Raw genomic sequence first — 23,134 nt, forward strand, 5'->3', positions numbered from 1 at the left:
TTGGACTATTTGGTTATAGAGAATATAGTTGCTTCGTTAGCATAATATCGCAATGTATATTTTGTGGAATAGTTCGAGGTACGCGTGCTATTCGGTGTATTCGATGCTTTGTCCCTAATCCAGGGGTTCGCAACCGGTGGCTCTTTAAATCCAACGCAAATATGAATTATAAGTAATCACATTAAATATTATCGATTAAAATCGATGAGCAAAAAGTACCACTTTGCGTTTTAGGTTTCATTTTAATATATTGTATTTTAAAGTTTTTCATAACTAAATGTCGTTGAGCTAAAGCAGAACTTGAAATAGGATAAAATTATATTAATACGAGCTTTTGCCCGCGCCTTCGCTCGCGTTAAGTAATATTATTATATACAAACTTTCATCCCCTATTTGATCCCCTTGGGGTTGGAATTTATCAAAATCCTTTCTTAGCGGATGCCTGCGTCATAACATCTACCTGTATGCCAAATTTCAGCTCGATCCATCCAGTGGTTTGGGCTGTGCGTTGATAGATCACTATGTCAATCAGTCAGTCACCTTTGAATTTTATATATATAGAAGTATTATAATAATTTATGATTTAAAACCTACAACACGGTGGAAATACTTTTCTGTTGACAAAAAAAGAAAATTTTTAAAGCCGTTTTAAAATTTTTAAAATTTAGTTTCGTAATTCTAGCTCTTGATCAAGAGGTTGACGAAGCCTGTCCCAGAGTAATAAATAATATGTATTTGCATCGCTGTATGCACGTTACCACTACGTGACTATGTTGTATATTTTTCATTACATTGTTCATAATGGTGGATAAGATAGAAATTCAAATAATTTCCCGTTATTGAAACTGCTATTATATTTTCTTAGAATAATACTACTACGATATTTTCCGAGAAACGCACATGATATCTGTAGTATATAATATATTAGCTATGCACTAAAGGTGCTCCCTCACCGCGAGCATTCACGTGTAATGTAACATTAAACATTCTACTTTGAGCATTACATTACAATACTATCTCCCTGAATGATAGCATTCGCGTGTGATGTATCATTCGACTTTGAGCATTCTATAGCTAGTTGATGTTACAAGTTGTATCAAGATAATAAATACACACTGTATCATTACAAGGTGCGCATTGCAATGCTCGACTCTGTAACGTTACATTACAAGGGAATGCTCCCAGTAAGGGAGCACCTTTAAAGTAACAGTCAGACTATATTTTATACTTCATCTCTTTTATTACATATTTACTCAAGTCTGTCGTGAGATTTTTTAATGTGCTGAACAACTACATGTAAAAGATTATTTTTTTCTTTTATTTGCTCGCTTTCTTTTATATAAACAGTAGGCTTAATAGAAACACTAGAATCTAGAAAAATATTTAGTGACGATTTTAAAACTTGTGAAAGACTGGGAAGTTTGATAATATTGCAGGACCATAAAGAATTTTATTAAGTATTAGCCACGTTACTGTAATATACCGGAAAGAAAAACTTTTCTTAACACAATACATCAAAAAAATTGTATTTTGTTGTATTTTGCTCACAAAAACTCCAAGTACATATTTCATACACACAAAACTTGTCATCAAATACGCTCGCACATTTAATATTTAAATTCAGTGAAATGTAGCGCAAGTTTGGTCCAGGTGGACACGTGCATTCATGATTATTTTACCTTGGAATTTCTACGAAAATAACCCTTATTTTGCCGGCATTGTGGCCCTGTGGGAGGTAGTATGATTCTGAATGCAGTGTAAGAGCGGATCCGTGTTGCGCGTTACATTTATCACCTGTCACACTCACACCACATATTACACTTACGTTATGACACCAACATATATTTTTGGGGCGTTTTAGGCATTAATGGGGCATATTTTTATATGAAGCCATGGCAACACTGATTTTTCTTGGAAAATTTAGGTAGAATGTTGGTACTACTCTTTTTTAAGTCAGGTGCATAATGATTAAGTACGTATTTTCACTTATTTTTACTTAAAACTTGATAATTAGTTTACTCTAAGGTCATTTGCTTATATAACAGATTTACTGAATTATTACTAATCATACTACGCAAAAATTTCGTTTATGCGTAGCCGAAATTTTTCACCCATAATCCCAATAAACGCTAAAAACAGCGCTACACAAGTTTTCATTTATAAAAACAAGACAAAATCAATTGAGTACGTATAAATACGCGTTCCTAGAACCTCAATATCGGTCCAAACTCCAAGTTAAAGCATTTTTAGAGGCTTACTTTGGGTAAACCCATAGTTGAAAGCCTTCACCATTTTCCTCTCGTGTACAATCACCGAGTATTCCGGAGCATAGAGGTTCCGCACAAAGAGGCTTTTATCGGCGCCGCGGACGCGTGAAAGTGGCGAACTAAATCCGACAGCTGAATACAAGTAGGTTAGTACTGGCCGCTTTACTCGATCTTTTTAAACAGTTCTTTATTTAAATTATTAAATAACAAACTTTTTCGTTATGTAACTTAAGTTTTTGTAATTCGAATCCTATATTTTAAATTTCCGTTGCGAGCTAATGTTAATGTTTTTTTACCATGAATACATGGTCTTCAGTCGTGTACAGCCTGTCATCCAATGATGAAAAACTTAAAGCAGATATGTTACTACCGCGCGCGTTGTGAAGATTCAAATACGACCCAATTGGGCCGTCTGTTTTTTAGTCTTTTTTTTTTTATGAAATAAGGGGGCAAACGAGCAAACGGGTCACCTGATGGTAAGCAACTTCCGTCGCCCATGGACACTCGCAGCATCAGAAGAGCTGCAGGTGCGTTGCCGGCCTTCTAAGGGGTAATAGGGGAGGGTAGGAAAGGGAATAGGGGAGGGTACGGAAGGGAATAGGGGTGGATACGGAAGGGAATAGGGGAGGGTACGGAAGGAAATAGGGGAGGGTAGGGAAAGGAAAAGGGTAGGGGATTGGGCCTCTGGTCTGCATCAAGCGCAGTCACGAACCTAAATAAATTGAAAATGACGTCGTGCGCGTTTCGAAAATGTACCAATTATGACCGAAAAGAAAACAAAACACATGGAATCTCTTACCACATGTCTTGATTGTAATAAATGCCTCGATTATTTACATATTCAATTATTTTTTCGAACAATCTGGAAAAAATCGAATTTTCGTCATAGCTCAGGCGAAGAAAGAGACAGCGATAAGATTTGACGAAAAATAGAACTGTCTCTTTTATGTAAATGGTTTTTCGTATCTTTTGTTTCACTTATCTGTCAAATTTGTCAATGTTTGCAATTTTGAATTTGAAAATTGTTCGGAAGAGATTTAAGCCGGAAAATAGTATGGACGTAACTGATCAGCGGGGCTAAAACGGTCGCTTTGAAGAATCATGATATGAATCATAATAATGATTCATTTTTCTAAAACGCAAAATGCAACTCTGCTTGCAATTCATTTCTGTATTTTTGTACTGATTTGACATTTGTCAGTTTGACAGTTTTGACAATCCATTTGCTGAATTGATTGAGAGGAATTGCTAAATGTGACCATTTTAGCCCCGCTGTATAAGTAGAAAATCATTGCTGTCATCCCTTTTAAATCAATCTAAGAAAAAAGGGATGACACTACGATGTTGCCACTTTCTAATTTCTTCGCTTTCTTGACAGACTATACATTTTCAAATTAAATTTTTCGTTTACTTTGAAATTGAGTTATCAATTATTAATTAACAAAAAACCTAGTCACTAAATCCAATGTGTTACAATTGTAAGCATGGGACTCATACGCACGAAAAATATTATTATACAAAATTATACAAAGTAAACTGTAATTTGTATAAATGTTAAGATTCATGCACTTAGAAAATATTAGTACGATATATTGTATAGTAATGTCGTTGTATCCTCTTAAAGTAATATTTTATATTGTGAGTGCATGTTGTAAATTTTTCGCTGCATCTAATACAGGCCGTAAATTTTCAAGCCACGATGCCGCACGCTTATATTATTGGTGCGAGCAAGTTTATCATATTTGTGTAATGGATGTTTACAATATTTTTAAACAAAGTAACGTGTTTTACGTTTTTGTTTTGCGTACAGAGTGATAAAGTTATTGTTGTTGTAGTTTACTAAACGTAGTTACTGGCTTTAATAATATTAATTGAATATAATTAAGATCGAGTAACTCTTCCTAACCTAAAATTTAATAGTTATATAAGTAAATATAACAGTCTTCTGTACGGTAATGCTACATTTCTTTGGGATAAAATGCAACGCATATCCTTATACTGCAAATTTAGTGGTTTCTACTAAAATAAATGATAATCGCACACACACAGGTCCCCCGCTACCATATTATTTATTTATTTATTTATTCAGGACCAAAAACAGTTTTGCATGAATTACAACATTAGGTTTGGACATTTAAAAATACACGCTACATGCAATAACTAATTACAATTGGTCACAGCATGCAATTACATTAAAAAGTAAACAGTATTACAGTAAAAACAATTAGAAATAAAAATAAGATACATCAAATCATCTATAAAATGCTTTTACAATAAAATACAGATTTAAAATTAATAAAAAATAAAATAATAATACAATTCATTAACTTACAATAAATTATTAAATTAAGTTAAAATAACAATGAAAAGGGTTTAATTCAATTGTAAAACGTTTTTAAATATAAGTTATGTAAAAATTTAAGTTAAAAATGCTTATTAATATATTATGTGCAATGTGTGCAATGCACACGGGCGCCATCCTCTAGGGGCGCCAAAACCAAGGACCCAAAAAATTTGCCTAAAGGGGCGCCAAAATCCTTTTTTTGCACACAGGCGCCAGTAGCCCTTACGGGGGCCCTGCACACACAAGCCTTACGTTCAACTTAGAGGAAGCACGCGTTGATGTTATAATCCCTAACAATATCTTTACTAATATTTTAAATCCGAAAGGGTGTCATTCTATATATTATGTCTGTCTGTTATCACTTCACGCTTCAACGACTGAAGTTTGGTACGAAATTTGGTACGAATATACTTTATGAAAAGACATAAAATACTTTTTTCGTAGAAAAATGTACTATCAGAGAAGTATATTCATAGACAGGTCCGCCAAATGCCTATGGATCAATTTCTTCTAGCTACTTTTCCCGCGCGATTAGCAAATTTTAGCTCGTCGAAGGCGCGTCTTTTAATGAGTACACAATACACATATTTTGATGACGTAGATATTTTTGATGTATTCATCATTGTCTCATCAGGGCGAAGTTTTTATCTCCGCCATAAACGTATCCGTGTATCAGGGAGGCCGGGCACGTACTCATTTACCCCTACCCCCCTCTCCCCCTATCTCGGTCGTTGTGGGGAGTTGTTAGTGCCAATTGAGATAAGCGAAAACTCACGAATTCCCGAGATACGCTAATGAAAACCATTTTACTGCTTGTATGATAATATGTACTAATAACTTCTTAGTTAATTTTAAAACAATGGATATACTATTGTAAAAGAAAATTTGCTTATCCCGAAAGTACAGTAAAATATACAGAGGTAATTTCATTACAAATGTACGATTACTGTGTTAATTTTGACCCCACAGAGTTTCTTTTTGTCAAATATAAAAAATTATATAAACGACCGAAATGATAAATCTCGTTTAATCAATTCAGAAAAAAACCTTGGGAAAAAAATGTTACCTACTTGGTTACGGGCTATGTTTTTTTTTAATGAAATAAGGGTGCAAACGGGTCACCTGATGAAAAGCTTCCATCGCCCATGGACACTCGCAGCATCAGAAAAGCTGCAAGTGGGTTGCCGGCCTTTTAAGATGGAATAAGGTAATAGGGATAGAGGATAGGGAAGGGAAGGGAATAGGGGAGGGTAGGGAAAGGAATAGGGTAGGGGATTGGGCCTCCGGTAAACTCACTCACTCGGCGAAACACAGCGCAAGCGCTGTTTCACGCCGGCTTTCTGTGAGAGCTATGTTACGGGCTACGCGCTACGCCCGCGTTGCTACGCACAGTTCTACGCGTAAGAATATTGTTCCTTCGAAACAGAAGTATGTGCTTTGTATATGGTCAAAGTATGATATATACTTGTAAAAGAAGATAAAATAACTATGCGAATGAGTGAGGTCGTTAATTGAGATTCGTGTTACAAGAATCGGGCCTCTGTTTCTACTCTAGTACAGTAAATATAGACAGAAAAGAGTATTGAAAAAGTATAAAGCGCAATTTCTTGTTAGCTCTTTTAAATTTAATTTGAATCGTATTTCGCTACACAAAGGGAAATTATTGCCGCCTCCCCTACCCGCACTACTCCATTACTGATTCTCGCAAATGGCGCGGTTTTCACTAATGTTTTATCTATAGAAAAAGAGAATTTTATTTCTAAAAGAATTTAAATATGCTACGCATAGATTTTTTAGTTACATAATATTTTATTTTCACCAAAAATAAAGCAAAAAAACAAGTGAAAAGGCCATAATCAAACTAGCTATAAACTAAAAGGTTTTCTTGAAAACATAATATTATTATTTTCACTTTTCCTCGTGAAGCAATTAGTTTATGAAGTTTTTAAGGCAAACACTAATATACCTAAGCTAGTTACTATCCCTATAATTTGATTCTAAGTATTTGTCCGTGCTACGTACTTATATATAAAATTCTCGTTCGTTTAATATGTCAATGTTAGGCCGCGTACTCCTCCGAAACGGCTTTACTGATTTTAACCAAATTTTATATGCATATTCAGTGGGTCTGAGAATCGGCTACTGGGTACTTTTTATATTGATAAGTGCATTTGTTGAATAAATAATAGTAAATTATTACAACTCGAGACTGACGGCGACCATTGTTTGTGCGATGGGATAGCGATGGACGTTGCCATGGTGACATACTTATTTAGTCACTTCAATAAAATAATACGGGCGAAATAATTTATATGGCAAAGAAACGTTTGCCGGGACAGCTAGTTATATTCTAATATTTTAGTTAGTTTTTATATACCACTCATTCACCTCCATAAAAAATTTACGAAAAAAAATTATTCTTATCTCTACATCGTTACTGCGTCAACTTATTAACAAGGTTTATTAATAAAGAGCCGGAGTCTTGAGGCGGACGTTCTGTGATTGATGACAGGCAATTAATAACAGACCGCTCGCACTTGATTTTTCTTTTTTTTTCTTAAGTGAGTGAAATTGGACAAGTGTTAGAGGAGAATAAGTGATACTCGTTATAGTCTTTTCAATATAAACCACTAAACCTGTTTTAGATGCCTAGGAAAAGGAAACCAGGAAACCTAGGAAAGGAACAAAGCCAACATCTATGAATTGTGTAACAAAAAAATACTTCTAAAGAAGGGAAGTAAACAAATTGACTAGTGAAAGACGTCTACAATCACATAATATGAAAACTACTGAAGAAGATACAACATGCGAGGTTACATGGGTAAAAAAATCGAATTTTCTGTACAACAAGGTATTTTGTTACAAATTACGAAGTTAAATTGTGTGTTGATTACTACCACAAACATCGACCTACTTTTATATTACCTACGCGAAAATAGATATTTTAACACAAACCAGGAAGTGAAAAAATTAACTCCTTTTTTCAAACACGCCACTGAGGCAAATGACAATAGAATTACCTGCGTCAAAAGCCCTCCCCGTGTTAAAGCCCCCTCGACATATTGGAAAATCACTTTTCGTGAAATCAGCTGTCCTAAATATCCTCCGAGTATCCTTTGTGAAATCTGCCTCAGTGGTGTTGAGTCCTTGAGAATGTCTTTTGGAGTTAACAAGCATTCGGAATTTTAAATTAAGAACGACGCCATATTGAAAACGGGGAGAGCTGCGAATTTTCGTGGCCTTTTTTAAAGTTTTACATTAAAAATAGATTTTTTTTACCCAAAGGCATCTTTTAACGAAGCTGACAACTTACGTTTTTGTGATGCATGCTTATCATGTGTAAATCATAAAGTTAATCCCCGTGTTCCAGATGACGTTAAAAATGCTCACGCTCAAGACCCGTTTTTTTTTTTCCTTTCCACTAGCATGTGAGCGTCAGTGATACAAACCAAAGATTATGGATCGTTTTCAAAAGTTCAAAAAAAGAACATAATATATATTTTTTTTTACATAGGTACATTGAACCGAATTTGGATATTACGATCCTTTTCTTGAAGTCGTAAATAAAAGTAATTGTTTATAGTTACAATTATTTTACAAATAAAATACATAATATTATATTATTTGTTTCGTTTTTAGTATTATATTTTTTTACTTAAGTGATCATATTTTAATATAGTTAAACTTTTATTATATTTCAGTTTCACATTGAATCATATTTTTAGAACAAAACCACATACTTTGCATAATATTGACTATTGTCACATAAACGTTAGGTAACAATACCGCGAAATGCTAAGTCAAGTACAAGTAAGTCAACAGGTACAGGAGAGATGAAAATTAGTATTATATTTTATAAGAAATCATTTGACCTTTCATTTAAAACAATTTCTTTTCCAATCAAAATATTTTATTAAATGTTATTTAATATATTTCAATTAAATTATTATTTGTAATGAAATAATATAAATTTTTTTGTCTTTACTCTCTCGTGAAAACTTTCCGAACATGGCTTTCGCGATATAGTTACGTTAAAATTAAAAAAAAATTAGAACGCCCACTTTGACCCAACTTCGTCAAGGGTTGTTTTGAGCGAAAATAATGACGTCACGAGTGACGTCATAGCCTCGATCAAAACGACCCCGGTCGCCAAAGGGAACGGCAGAAGGGGACGTTTTGAGCGTTTTGGTCAAAATTAACATCTTCTGGAACGCAGCCAATATATATAGCGGAATAGAGAAAAAAAGGCCTGAGCAAGAGAGATGTCACTATCAGTAACACTGCGTGGTAAAAAAGAGATGTGTGATACATGACAGAAGCACTCTTTTTTTGACGTCCAGTCGGCACGTGCCGCACGTTCTATTATCTAGGCTGAATTATAATAATATAAAGTTTTTTCATTAAAAATTCAACAACCATCATAGCTTATTTATTACGCCAAGCGCGTAACGCATTACGTACTCTTGAAATTATTATTTTTAACAAAAAATTAAAACTGACTTCCATGGTAAAAACAATAATATTAATATTATAGTGAACAAAAAATTATTGAATAAGTAATTCTCACTCTTTAATAGTGCTATTGCAGAATTCTCCTAAACGTCGACTATTTCTGTACACAATCTTCATGATTTTAAAGTCGGTACCAGCTAAGAATGTTGAGTTCTATAACAAAATATTTTTAATTTTTATGAAGTCGGTTAAAAGCAGTGCCACTTCTTTCATACTCTATGAAACGAGCTACATCCGAGCTTATTTCGGGCAGACAAAACAATTTCAGATAATTATGTACAAATTTTTCACGATCAATTATATCCAGCCATAAACAAAGACTCGTCAGAAAAGAAAAAATGAAAAAATGAAGCTCTGGCGGCTGAAATCCCGGTTCGTTGACGTTAATTAGTCTCACAATTGTATTCCTTTGTTCCTTTCTTACTGTGAATTATCAATTTATCTTTTATCTTTTTCGATATAATTGAAAGCGGCGATGGAATTAGGAATAACTCAGCGGGAAAAAATCGATTCTAGACGCAAAACAATTCTGTTTTTTTAAGACATTGAAAAGGTTATGCCGAATAATTTATTATTCAATTACAGTTTTCCTGGGTTCAAAATTTTTCTTTGTGAAAGGTATATTTTTTATGGTTCATATAAATGCTGATACTTTGGTTTATTGAGAACATAATAATTCATCAGCAGCTAAGTAAGTATATAAGTACGTTACATACTTCTTCATTTTAGCTATAGATTTTATTACTATTACTAGCTTTTACCCGCGGCTTCGCTCGCGTGAAATTCGAAAATCGTGTAGAATATGAATATTCTTGCAAATCTCCTATAGAAACATGATGTTTTTCCAAGACCAAAAGTAGCCTATGTTACTCTCTATCCTTTCAACTAAGTCGATACCAAAAATCAAGTCAATTGGTTGCTTCGTTAGGCTGCGAAGAAAGGACAAACAAACAAATACACTTTCGCATTTATAATATTAGTATGTATAGCTGTTTCCCGCGACTTCGTAGGCGTTACCATAGTATAATAACGGAAATGGATAATTCTCTCCTTTTTATGGTCCCTTACTCAAATGGTAAAAAACTGAACCCGAGTACAAAGATATAATATCAGCCTGTCCGTCTGTCCATATCCAGGCAAAGCCTCCCTCATATTAATCAAATGACACTCGAAATCTGTATGTTTCACATGTTTCACTATTAATTAATAACTTAGTTTGTTCCTAAGGAATAAGAATTAAAACTCAACACTAACGACGCAACATGTTTTTGCTTGGCAACATTACCAGGAGGGGGGGGGGGGGGGTATGGGGGGGCGCAGCCGCCCCAAGTACCGGCCGGGGGCAAAGCCTCCCGCATGTTAATCAAACGACACTCAAAATCTGTATGTTTAGTTTTGGTTAGATTAATTTCACTTTTAATAAATAACTTTGTATGATCCTAAAGGAGAATTAAAAATCAACACTAACGACGCAAATATATATCTGCAAAAACCGTATCCAAATCGGATCAGTAGTTTTCGTGTTAAAGAAAAAAGTTTTATACAAAATCGGGCAAGATTTTATATAAAACTTTTTTGTCCCCTTAGAGGGGTGAGGGGAAAAATTTTATACACCAGATATTAAATTGGAAAATACAGTTTATAATATGATGTAAGTTTATTCAAGAAAAAAGTTTGATACAAAATTTGCCCCCTCTTTGGTCCGTTTGAGGGGTGGGGGGGAAAATTTTATACACCAAATATGAAGTTGGAAGAAGACAAATATATCTGCGAAAACCATATTCAAATCGGATCAGTAGTTTTCATGTTAAAAAAAAGTTTGATACAATATCTGACCCCCTCTTCAGCCCCCTTAAAGGGGTGGGGGAAAAATTTTATACACCAGATGTTAAATTGGAAAATACAGTTAATAATATGAAGTTAGTCCATTGAAGAAAAAAGTTTGATACAAAATTTGACCCCCTCTTTGGTCCCCTTAGAGGGATGAGGGGGAAAAATTTATACACTAGATGTTAAGTTGGAAGAAGAAAAATATATCTGCGAAAACCGTATTCAAATCGGGTCCGTACTTTTCGTGTTAAAGAAAAAAGTTTGGTACAAAATCTTACCCCCTCTTTTGACCCCTTGGAGAGGTGGGGGGAAAATTTTTGTACACCAGATGTTAAGTTGGGAGAAGACAAATATATCTGCGAAAACCGCATTCAAATCGGATCAGTAGTTTTCGTGTGATGCTGGAACAAACATACAGACAGACAGACAGACAGACAGACAGACAGACAAAAAACTAACCACAGTTTTGGCTTCTATAGCGATGTAGTAACAGCCCCCGCTTATTATTTTTTGGATATCTTTTATGTACAGAATGGGCATTGTCCAAAAAAAATCACATGTACTTTTTATATTTTTTTTCGTTAAAATAGGGCATTTTAAGAATATAAATTAAATGATTTTGAAATTCATTGGCTAGTTTTTTCTCAATAAATTTTTAAAGTTTCGCTCTGACGTCATCATCGGCCGCCAATTGACCTCTGCATATGTTTTAAATTTCCTTTCAATCTTATTTATAATGGCTGTTTCGTCAAATGCAAGTTCTCATTATGTGAAAGCTGATACGAGAAGCTTAAAAAAGTTCGAAACGTAATGTTGGTCGAATTTATTGCTAATTTAACGCCATTGAAGGTCAAACAAAGGTTAAACGTATTTGTTCAAAAATATAAGTAACTAATGGGTATTTTTTTCGTTTATATACAGAAAAACGATCACTGACCTTATTCCTCGAAATGTTTTTGTAATGAGCAAAATTTAAAAAAAATGGACAATCCCCATTGTCATTTCTACAGTTTTGTTATATGTATAGATATAGATAATCATACAAAGTATGTATGTTTATATTTCTCTATGATACACAGTAATTTAGATCAGTAATAATTATTCAAAATAAAAAACCAAAAATAGAATTTGGAACCTTAAATTCACAACCTATTCGCTGTATTTCGGAACACCTAAATGAGATAGCGTATAAAAATCGCTTAACAAAAAGGAATGACGTCATATTTCAAATAAAGCACCTAATAGGACATTTTGAGGGTGTTACGAAAATACTAGCCAGTGAATTTTTATAGCTTTTTATAGTTATGCTCGCGCGCCCGGCCCATTTCGCTGTGAATTATTTGGCAACATGCTGCTGCGTCGTTTGATTTACGTGCTGCACAATCTACGGATAAAAACGCGCGAATTAACGCCAAATTGCACGATATATTTGTGAGTTTTAAAAGGTCCTTGTAGGTATTTTGTTTAAAGCGTAAATGCGGAAATAAAATATATGAAGCTGGATTAATCTTCATATTGTGGGATAATGCGTCTCCCACAAAGGAAGATCTTCCGAGCGAGATGGTATGCTCGGTCAGGCCGAAGCCCACTGACGTCATTTTCAGACGTTGTTTAAAATAATATCTTGCCGTTCTCCGAAACTTCGACAGTGCGATGCAGGATTGTTAGGCGAATTGTGGGTACCGCCACAATATTTACTTTATAACTGTTGATTATAAAATTATGTCATATAAATTATTTTGTGCGCAATTCAGATACGCTACATTTTAAAAAATTTCGTTAAAAACATTATTTGTTTTACTAATAAAAGTTGTACCATCGAGGAAGTTGATTCCTAGGCAATTGACAGACCAACGTTATTTGGTCGAATATGTCAATTCAATGTTAATTGTGATCTGTCAGCTGGGTTTGACGTAACGCGACCAAACTACTTGGGTCCCCGATTTGCATAGGAATCAACTTTTCTGATAGTACGTTCAAATTATTTGTTTTAACTTTTAACGTCAAGATGGTCGACTCGTAGCATTTTCGTAGCAGTGCTACGCCATTCGTAGATTTTACATAGTCGTATAACTTTTAAGGATAATACTACATTTTCTTTAATTTATATCGAAAACTTACTACCAGGCAAAATACTCAACAGAAAAACACAGTATAAATTTTATATAGATATAAGAAGACGTTAGTGGAAGAGCCAGGTAAGTAACAGTTAAAACTGTCGTTTTTTTTTTGCAAAAATTGATGCTTTAGAGCCGGTAAAGGATTTGAAATCAAGACACTATAGATTTTATGTGTAGCCAGATATTTTAGCTAGATGATGAATTAGGTAAGTTAAAAGGTTTGTTAAAAACTGCAAGGTAAAAAACGAATAATTTTCATTATGGCATAAAATAAAAGTTATCTGGTTCATCCACTCAAGTCTTTAATTATTTTGTACGATAGACATAACCCTATATTATTAAGCATACAACATACACTATACAAATAAACCTGCTTAGTTTTATCTATGCAAATAAACTTTTAGGTTGTGTTGCACCAACTAACTTTAACTATAGCTGTAACTTTAACTATAACTTTAACTACAATGCAAAATGTCAAATCTTTGGTTAAAGTTAAAAATGGACGCCATCAAGACGCCATATTTTACCATAACCATAGAGCTCGACAAGGTTTTAAAATGCACGTGACGACAAAAGGAACTACCGCTGTCATCATACAAAAACGCAATTTTTGACAGTTCTCCTTTACCAGCAGCGCCTCCGCCCACGTTCATTTATAACGTTGTTGGACCAGCTATCATCTGTCAATTGCTCCGGTCAAAGTTAAGGTTAAAGTCAAAGTTAAATTTAGCCTTAACTATAACCATTACTTTAACCTTAACTTTAACTTTGACCACGCCTCTGGTGCTACCCAACCTTAGTCCACTCGAAATTTACACTGATTTACTAACACGCCGGGCGACATTATCGGATCGCAGCGCCGTGCCAGTGCCACTTAATCACTCACCTGGCACGCTGGCACGCTGGCAGTTGGCACTGGACTCTATATCATTTACACGAGCTCATCAAAGAGCTATTCATTGAGTGAGCATTGCAGTATAGTGCTGTCCAATGCGGTCTACTGTCTCATACTTTAGTACAAACCATTTTTAGGGTTCCGCAGCCATACTATGTCAAAAAGGTGAACCCTTATAAGTCCGTCCTGCCTTTCTGTTCGTCCGTCCGTATGTCATAGCCTGTTTTTACTGTTGAAACTAGGTATATAGACTATTCTGTGAACTCTCCAAATACAATATCTACATATTACTATTCTGTAAGGCTTGACTTACTCGTATATGCGAACAAACAGTTTAGCTAATACACGAAATCACTATTAATTGTATGTAACGCGGTATTAGTTGTATGGTCGCGGTGTAGCGGCCAATCCACTATCCAACCTAAATCAGTCTCTCTGATAGTACCATCCTTAGAACAGGAAAACTTCTAAAATCTGTGGTACCATCGAAGAAATACATTGCTAGGCAGTTGACAGACCTATGTCATTTGGTCGAATCATGTCAATTCAATGCTAGTCTGTCGGATGGGTTTGACGTAACGCGACTAAATTACTTAGGTCCACCATCTGCCTAGGAATCAACTTCTCCGACAGTACATTACGATAATTTAATAAACTGTTATTTAAAACCTGCGTTGAAATGTATCAGGAATACGACACTAAAGCGTTTTATGCTCCAAATTATCGATATTGAATAACATACAATGCCGAATACATGCGAAATTAATTACTCCGTCCTTTGAAATTAAACGCGAAATCGATAGGGTTGTGGCTCGGAACCGTTTTATCGATAAAAGCCCCTTTGCTACCGTAATCGATACGGATTATATCGATATATAGGTTATGGTTTGCGCATTACTACATGGCTTTTCCTGAGCCCCCTTATACTTGGATTAAGGTAAGGAATTTCTCGTGTGACAAGAATCTAAGTGCTAAAGAATAAAATTATTAGCCATAGTAAAAAAGTCATAGTTAAGTGTACAGTGTTTTTTTTATGAAATAAGGGGGCAAACGAGCAAACGGGTCACCTGATGGAAAGCAACTACCGTCGCCCATGGACACTCGCAACATCAGAAGAGCTGCAGGTGCGTTGCCGGCCTTTATACTAATAAATACACAGAGAATATTATAGTTATACTAGCTGTCCCGGCAAATGTTGCTTTGCCATATGAAGTATTTCGCCCATATTATTTTAATGAAGTGACTAAATAAGCATGTTACCATGGCAACGTCCATCGCTATCCCGTCACACAAACAATGGTTGCCGTCAGTCTCGAGTTGTAATAATTTACTATTATTTCAACAAATGCACTTATCAATATAAAAAGTACCCAGTAGCCGATTCTCAGACCCACTGAATATGCATATAAAATTTGGTTAAAATCAGTAAGCCGTTTCGGAGGAGTACGCGGACTAACATTGTGACACGAGAATTTTATAAGAAAAGAAGAAGATAATGTGTAGTTCTAGTTAGATAAGTGGCTTAATAGACAAGAACTAAACATAATACAAAGTCTATGACGTCTATACACAACTAAAAAAAGATAATAGTAGTTTTAAAAAAATCTAAATTACTTACTAAGGGAAAAAAGTGCTTTTTTTTTACTTAAAAATAGTTTTTAGTGTCATATTATGACTCTGGTAGATATTAAGGTACACCAGTTAAACAAAAGTAGAAATAAGCAATTTTGTATAGGCACATGCAATTTTTCTACGACAAAGGGCTGCCAAACCAATAAGCCCTAAGTCTAGTAATTTGATTACTAGATATTGGCTATTGTGTAAAGGGTGATCGGAACTGCAGAGCCATCAACAATCCGCGCGCTTTGCGATAATGGAAAACGGATTACGGTGTACAGGACCAACGCGGTCATTGGGTCACTGGTTTGAACATTACAATACAATATACAATAAGGAAGGTTCTGAAAATTTTGATACTAAAATACGTATACATGATTGAGACATGCATTTCAGAAGTGTTATTATAAGTTATTTAACTGTTTGCAATCTTAAAGCTGGCGCGCAAAACGACTTTTTATCGCGCGATTATTTTACCGACCGACCAAAATTGAAATAAAATGTTACTTTATGAAAAAGGCTACAGATTTCATTTTCTACCGACATTTGTCTAGCGACCCATGCTGCCGCTGCTTTTCAATGGCATAGAGCAAACTGAAGCCTTGTGTCATAAAGTGGCGTTTTAAAAGTCGTAGTGCGCGCCAGCTCTTATATGGAAACGCCTTCAGAGTTCAGTCTCAGGACATATGTATTTTTTTAATTAAATATAAAAAAAAGTTTTTGTAGTAAAATGTAAGGTTACCGCGCAATAAACGAATGAGTGTGCTTTTGCAATACGATGAATAATAATATTTTTATGTTCCCAATATAAAATAAATATGATTAAGTATAATATTCTTTAATTTGCTCATTTCTTCGTCTAGTCTTGAATGCTCATATTCAGAAGAACCATAAGAAATAAAGCACTTCATAATCTCAGAGATTAATGAGCAAGTAATTAATGCTACCATAAATAAATGCTGTAAATACGTTGCTTAAAACGCCATCAGATAAATAAGGCTGGTCGTAAAACGAAACCTGTTTTGCTTTTATAAATCATAACTGGATTAATCGGGAGGAGCGCAGTTAAACCGGGTTTGGCCGCTACTTCGAATACAGCGAATAGCGATAACCGGGGCGGGAGCGGTGAGTTTATAAGGTGAGCGGCGCTGAAGCAAATGTGAGGCTTCCGCCTCAAATACAGCGGAGAGCTGGGCAGCCCTAGTAGACAAGTGGCAAACGTTTATCGCAAACACTAACAAAATGTATGCGATTTCACATAAGTCATCACTTCGCTAGCGAATACTAATGTCAAATCCCATACATTTTGTGGCGTTGGCGTTAGCGTTTACGATAATCGCTTGCCGCTTGTCTAGGCCCTCAGGACGCGCGAAAAATGAGCGGTGCTTAAGTGAGCGTTATGCTTCTGCTTCGAATACAGCGACAAGCGCGACGGCGCGTGGTGAAGTGACAATAGAGCGGCGCTCAAGCTCAGGCCTCAAATATTGCGCCTTGCGGGTATCAGGAGCGGTGCATTTTGCGAACGGGTCTAAAAAAAGCATAGAAGATATCTGACGCCCACTAAACTGCCTTTAGCAAGCTACCACCATAATTCTAAAAGCTTAGACTTCTTACAGACGAACGTCACTAATTGTCGACTGCCGTCACCGATTGACGCACTACAGTCCTATCAAGTCGTGTATCACCTCACTCGTCGCTTTATTCGAGGTAGCAACCTTAAAGCGGGTTTAAATACAAACTTTATAAGCCAGAATATAAAGCCTTTGTTGACATAATACTGAGCATGTAATTTAAAAATATGGCGTATGTTTTAATGCGAAAAACATTTTACATCTCACATGAAACGTATTAAAAACTATTTACATTAATTCTCCGTAATCCTTGTGGTGTTATTTATACTGAAAAACATGATCCCTCTTTGATTCCAGTACAAGCAGAATATTGTACAATAAATAATATGAAATGAAAAAGATGCACAATATAATTTCAATACAATATAATTTCATTTTGTTTTTTTTTTCATAATTTTTCTAACATCACCATATAATATTTTGTTTGTCGGTGGGTCAGAATTTAGATCAGAACCTTCAGACATTGTGGGCTTAGATGGGTATCGTGCAAAAGGAACAAAACTTGTAAAAAATCAAGTTGTTTATTAATTGTCTTCAAATCAGATCTCAGTTATAACACTGTACACAATCACTAATCACTCAACACTTCACTTTACACTTGACACAAAGCGAAACGTAGGACAGTTCCGTAAGCACTGGTTGTCTGGTCGACGACTGGAGCGAAAGTAAGAGGCACTCCGCCCCACCAGAGCTTTACGACTCTGTCGAAGCGCGCCATAACTAAATTGCACCAATTCGCCGCTTGGTGGCGCACTTGCGCTTCGTTTCGTGTCCGTATTCATGACCGGTTACGACACGGCCATCCTGTGCGACACACGTCCCTGTGTGTCAGTTAATCTGTAACGAAAAGAAAACGACAAAGTCTCTGTTCGGCCATCCTTTTAACTTGCTACCATTCCTATGCAATGGAGAGAAATGAAAACTAACTATTTACTCCATTCAATTTATCTCAGCAATTAGATTTGTTTACAAAAAGCATTAAAACTAATTCAAACTAATCAATTATCCTAATAGTAATTCAAAAACTACGACTAACTTTAATCATGTACCTTTTGAGAATCATTTTAATAAAGTTTTTCAAAATAAAATCAATGACAAATCAATGACAGCCTTAGGATCCACATTCTCTATTCATAGGTTTGTAAACCTGCTCAAACACATAGCTTCCCATAAGGAGAGCCCGAGTCACACTACGACTCTATGATCAATGCTACACGGCCTGATCCGACTGTACCACCCAGGACTACTGCCTACCGCCTATCCACGGACTACCCATAGGGCAGATGCCGATTTCTACCGGACTACGGCTACAGCATCCTGGTACAGTCTCCACACTTGTGTGAATGTGAATCCTGTACTGCTTTTAACTATGGCAACATTTCTTCATTCTCCACCTCATTATCCTCAACAATCTCAATAGGTACCTGACTTTCGGGCATCTTTCTAATTCGATCATGTGCGTACTTATAGGTGCGCTTATTTGCCAAGGATCTTAAAACATATCGGTCACCATCTAAAACTTCAATTATTTGAAATGGCCCTCTATACTTAATATCTAGTTTCGTCTGATTGCGTTCCTCATTTTCAATTAAAACAAAGTCACCAATCGAAAATCTATTCACGCCTGCCTTGCTGCTATCAAAACGAGTCTTATTGTAAATAGCCGATTTTTGTATGCCTTCAGATGCCGATTGCCTAACGTGGTCAAGATCGATTATCTCTTCGCTATCGTTTGCCATTAGGTCTAAAGGGCGAGCTACTTTGCCTATGAAAAGTTCCAATGGACTGGCTTTTGTCACCCGACTTACAGAACAATTGAGTGCTAGCTGTACGTCTCCTAAAGAATCTTGCCAAGACTTTTCTTTGTCAGATTCAACTGCGGTAAGCATAGACTTTAACACGCTCATTACTCGTTCCACCTGACCATTAGCGCGACACGAACCCGTTGCTATAAGATGAAGGTCGATGTTCTTACTGGTACAAAAATCTTGAAACTCTTTACTAGCGAAGCATCGACCTTGATCTGCAATTATACGTGCAGGTGCACCAAAAAGTGCTACGCTATTTTTCACTGCCCTAATACTACTTTTAGTGTCAATGTTTTTAGTGTGAAATAGTAGAACGTACTTTGTAAATGCATCGATCAGGACAAACACATACTCTTTACTATCATTCTTTCCACTCAACTTGCCTGTGGCATCAATGTGTATTGTATGCCACGGTACAGCAATTTTTGGTATAGGGTGAAGTTCGGCCTGTACCTTACCTGAACGAGACTTGGCCATTTTGCATGTCACACAATTATCAACAAATTTTCGCACATGTCGACTCATTCCCTCGAACCAATAATGATCATACAGCTTTTCTAATGTTTTTTCCCACCCGAGATGCACTAGAGAGTCATGAACATTGTTTATGACCGACCAGCGCATAGCACGAGGGACGATGGGTAAACATTTTGTCCTACCGTTCCGCTGTATCTTACGATGAAGTATGCCTGACCTAACCTCGTAAGTTTTAGAAATGTCATCACTTAACTGTCCCTGGTCGAGATCAGAAATTAATTTCTTAATTTCTTCATCTCGCTGCTGTTCTGCATGAAGCCAATTGCTGGATAATTCGGCCAAGTCAACTCGCCTTTGCTCCACCTTTTCTATGGGACGTCTCAAAGTACCCGGCTGCTGTATTAAGTTTCTAGACAAGAAATCAACATGTCCCATTTGTTTACCTACCTTATAATTTACGTCGAAATCGAACATTTGTAAAAACATCCACCATCTGTGAACCCTCGGCGTAAGATCAATTTTTGTTCGCGAAAGCTTCAAAGAATTACAATCGGTGACTACTGTGAATTTTCGACCGTGCAAGTATTGCCTGAAATTTCTTACCGCATTGACGACAGCGAGTGTCTCCAACTCATAGGAGTGGTACCTCGATTCAGCTGGGGACGTGCGTTTGCTATAGTAGGCCACAGGGCGACGCTTACCTTCTACAATCTGGAATAATATTGCCCCGTACCCATCAGCACTCGCGTCAGTGTGTAGTTCCACCGGATATTTTGGATCAAAAATCATTAGCACAGGTGCATTGGTTAGAATTTCGATCACTTTCTGCCGTGCTTCCTCGCATTTAGAAGTCCACTCAAAGGGACATTTTCCTGAGGTAAGTTTGTAAATTGGACCCATAAGACGCGAGAAGTTCGGCACAAACTGCCGAAAATACGAGGCTAGTCCAACAAATTGTCTTACCTGCGTTATTGACTGGGGTGAGGGTAATGCAGACAGGGCTTCTATTTTCCGCTTATTTGGTTTAACTTCACCTGCTTCTACCTCATATCCTAAGAACTCTATTCTAGTTTTAAGGAAAGAACACTTTTTAAGATTTAGTGAGAAACCTGCCTTTGTAAGTGTATCTAGAACTATCTTTAACCTCTCTAAACCTTGAATAATAGAGTCTGAAATAATTAAAATATCATCGACGTATACCACGACGTATTGATTAGCAAGATCACCTAATGCTCTTATGATAGCACGTTGAAAAACAGAGATAGCATTACGAAGACCGAAGGGCATAGTTAAAAATTCATACTGGCCGTCCGGCGTAATAAAAGCTGTACGTTCAATAGACTCGGACTGGACTGGTATTAAATGAAAGCCGCTAGCGCAATCCAGTTTTGTGAAATAATTTGCGCCACTAAGTCGCGATATCTGGTCGGAAATGAGCGGGAGAGGATATCGGTCAGGTACTGTATTCGCGTTCAGTTCCCTATAGTCTATGCACATGCGGTCCGAGCCATCGTGTTTCTTCACTAATAAGGCGGGACTAGCAAAAGGCGAATTACTTGGTCTTACTATTCCCGCTTGTAATAGCTCGTCCACTCTATTACGCATAACTTCACGCTCATTCGGTGATAGTCTGTAAGGACGTCTTTGTACTGTACGATTAGTATCCACTAGTCTTATCACTAACTCACCCGTACTTACACGCGTAGTAGGAAAACCCATAATGAAGAAATCCGAGTATTGTCTTAAAATACCTACCAGTTCAATGACCTTTTCGGCAGGCACGTCAGTATCAATCATATCAAAATTATTGCAAGACGACGTTACATTCTTAGGACTACAGTAATTTACAGTTACATCTTTCGTTAAAATAAAGTTAGTCGCACTCATCGTTACAGAAAACCCGTTACTCAAAATCTCGCGGCCTATGAGAATATCACTTCGCAAAAAGGCATCAGGCAAAACGTGAAATAGAATCTCGATTGAATATCCATTAATTTCTACTCGACTTAATATTTGCAAGGTACAATTGACATTTTTATCGCCTATGCCCATTAATGAGACCAAATTATTAATTCGTTTCCCGCTAAATTTATTTGAAACACACTCTTTCATTAATGAGCATTCGGCACCGGAGTCAAAATCGAATTTAAAACACTCACCAAAGTGACTTAAGGTACTAGACGGGGGTGTGACTTCACACAGGTCGACACGCTTCACCGTTGGGGTTGCAGCAGCGCTGGATCCACTCGCAGTACAGCGGCTGGCGATGTGGCCAAGGTTGCCACACTTGTAGCAGGTGATAGCGTTGCTGCCGGCTGGAGAACGCTGTACCACTCCTGACGCAGAAGCAGTAGACGCAGGCTTCTTAATGTCAATTTTCTTCGTGCGACAGTGTGCTTGCTTATGTCCGAGCTTGCCACACGCATGACATTTGATTTGCGGAAACGTTTCTTGCTTCATACGTTTCTCGTTCGTGACGTCATGCCGGGAATCTACAGGAGCCTTGCGTTTTAAAAACGAGAAGGCCTGCAGTTCTTGTTGCAGCTGACTGCGCGTTGTTAGCTCCGTTGTAAAAGCAAGTCGTTGCAGACGGCTGTCAATTTGTGCCAAATGAGCGACCACAGTTGACACTGCAATTTGTTCTACACTCACATTCTTCCATCGGCTGAGCAGCGACGTTATAAGACGACTGGCGTAGGCGGAATAGGTCTCGTTTTCTTTTGGCTTTTCATTATTTAAATTTATGAGGGTAGCCGCTGAAGTTTCAACGGTTACAAATCTAGCCGTGAATAATTCTTTAAACTGGGACCAAGTAATTCCTGGGTAGGTAATTTGTGGCAGCCATGCCGATGCGGAGCCTCTTAATGCCTTACTTAGCATCATAATCAGTTGCCCGCCTTGGACAACATCTCCGTCCAAACACAGATCGGCCGTTGCACACCACGATCGCGCATCCGCATCTTGCCTATCCGGATTAAACTCTGGCAAAATAACGTTATTACTCACAGCTGGTGTCTTCAATGTTTGTATCAATTCACGAATTTGTTGATTCTGAATTTCGAAAAGTACCCGCCACTGATCTTCATTTTTCTCAAGGTTATTTGCCTCTTTTGCACGATTTGATCCCACATCTGATGTCGGTGGGTCAGAATTTAGATCAGAACCTTCAGACATTGTGGGCTTAGATGGGTATCGTGCAAAAGGAACAAAACTTGTAAAAAATCAAGTTGTTTATTAATTGTCTTCAAATCAGATCTCAGTTATAACACTGTACACAATCACTAATCACTCAACACTTCACTTTACACTTGACACAAAGCGAAACGTAGGACAGTTCCGTAAGCACTGGTTGTCTGGTCGACGACTGGAGCGAAAGTAAGAGGCACTCCGCCCCACCAGAGCTTTACGACTCTGTCGAAGCGCGCCATAACTAAATTGCACCAATTCGCCGCTTGGTGGCGCACTTGCGCTTCGTTTCGTGTCCGTATTCATGACCGGTTACGACATGTTTTTATTGCTACGCATTAAAAAAACATAGCATCACTTTAACTTGAAATGTTTAATAACATCACATTTCTAAAGTAGCCTATTCCGTGTTTCATTGCGAAAAATGAAATGACCCACTTTCGCGTC

Source organism: Aricia agestis, chromosome 12 (genome assembly GCF_905147365.1).
Source record: "Aricia agestis chromosome 12, ilAriAges1.1, whole genome shotgun sequence".
NCBI lineage: Eukaryota > Metazoa > Arthropoda > Insecta > Lepidoptera > Lycaenidae > Aricia > Aricia agestis.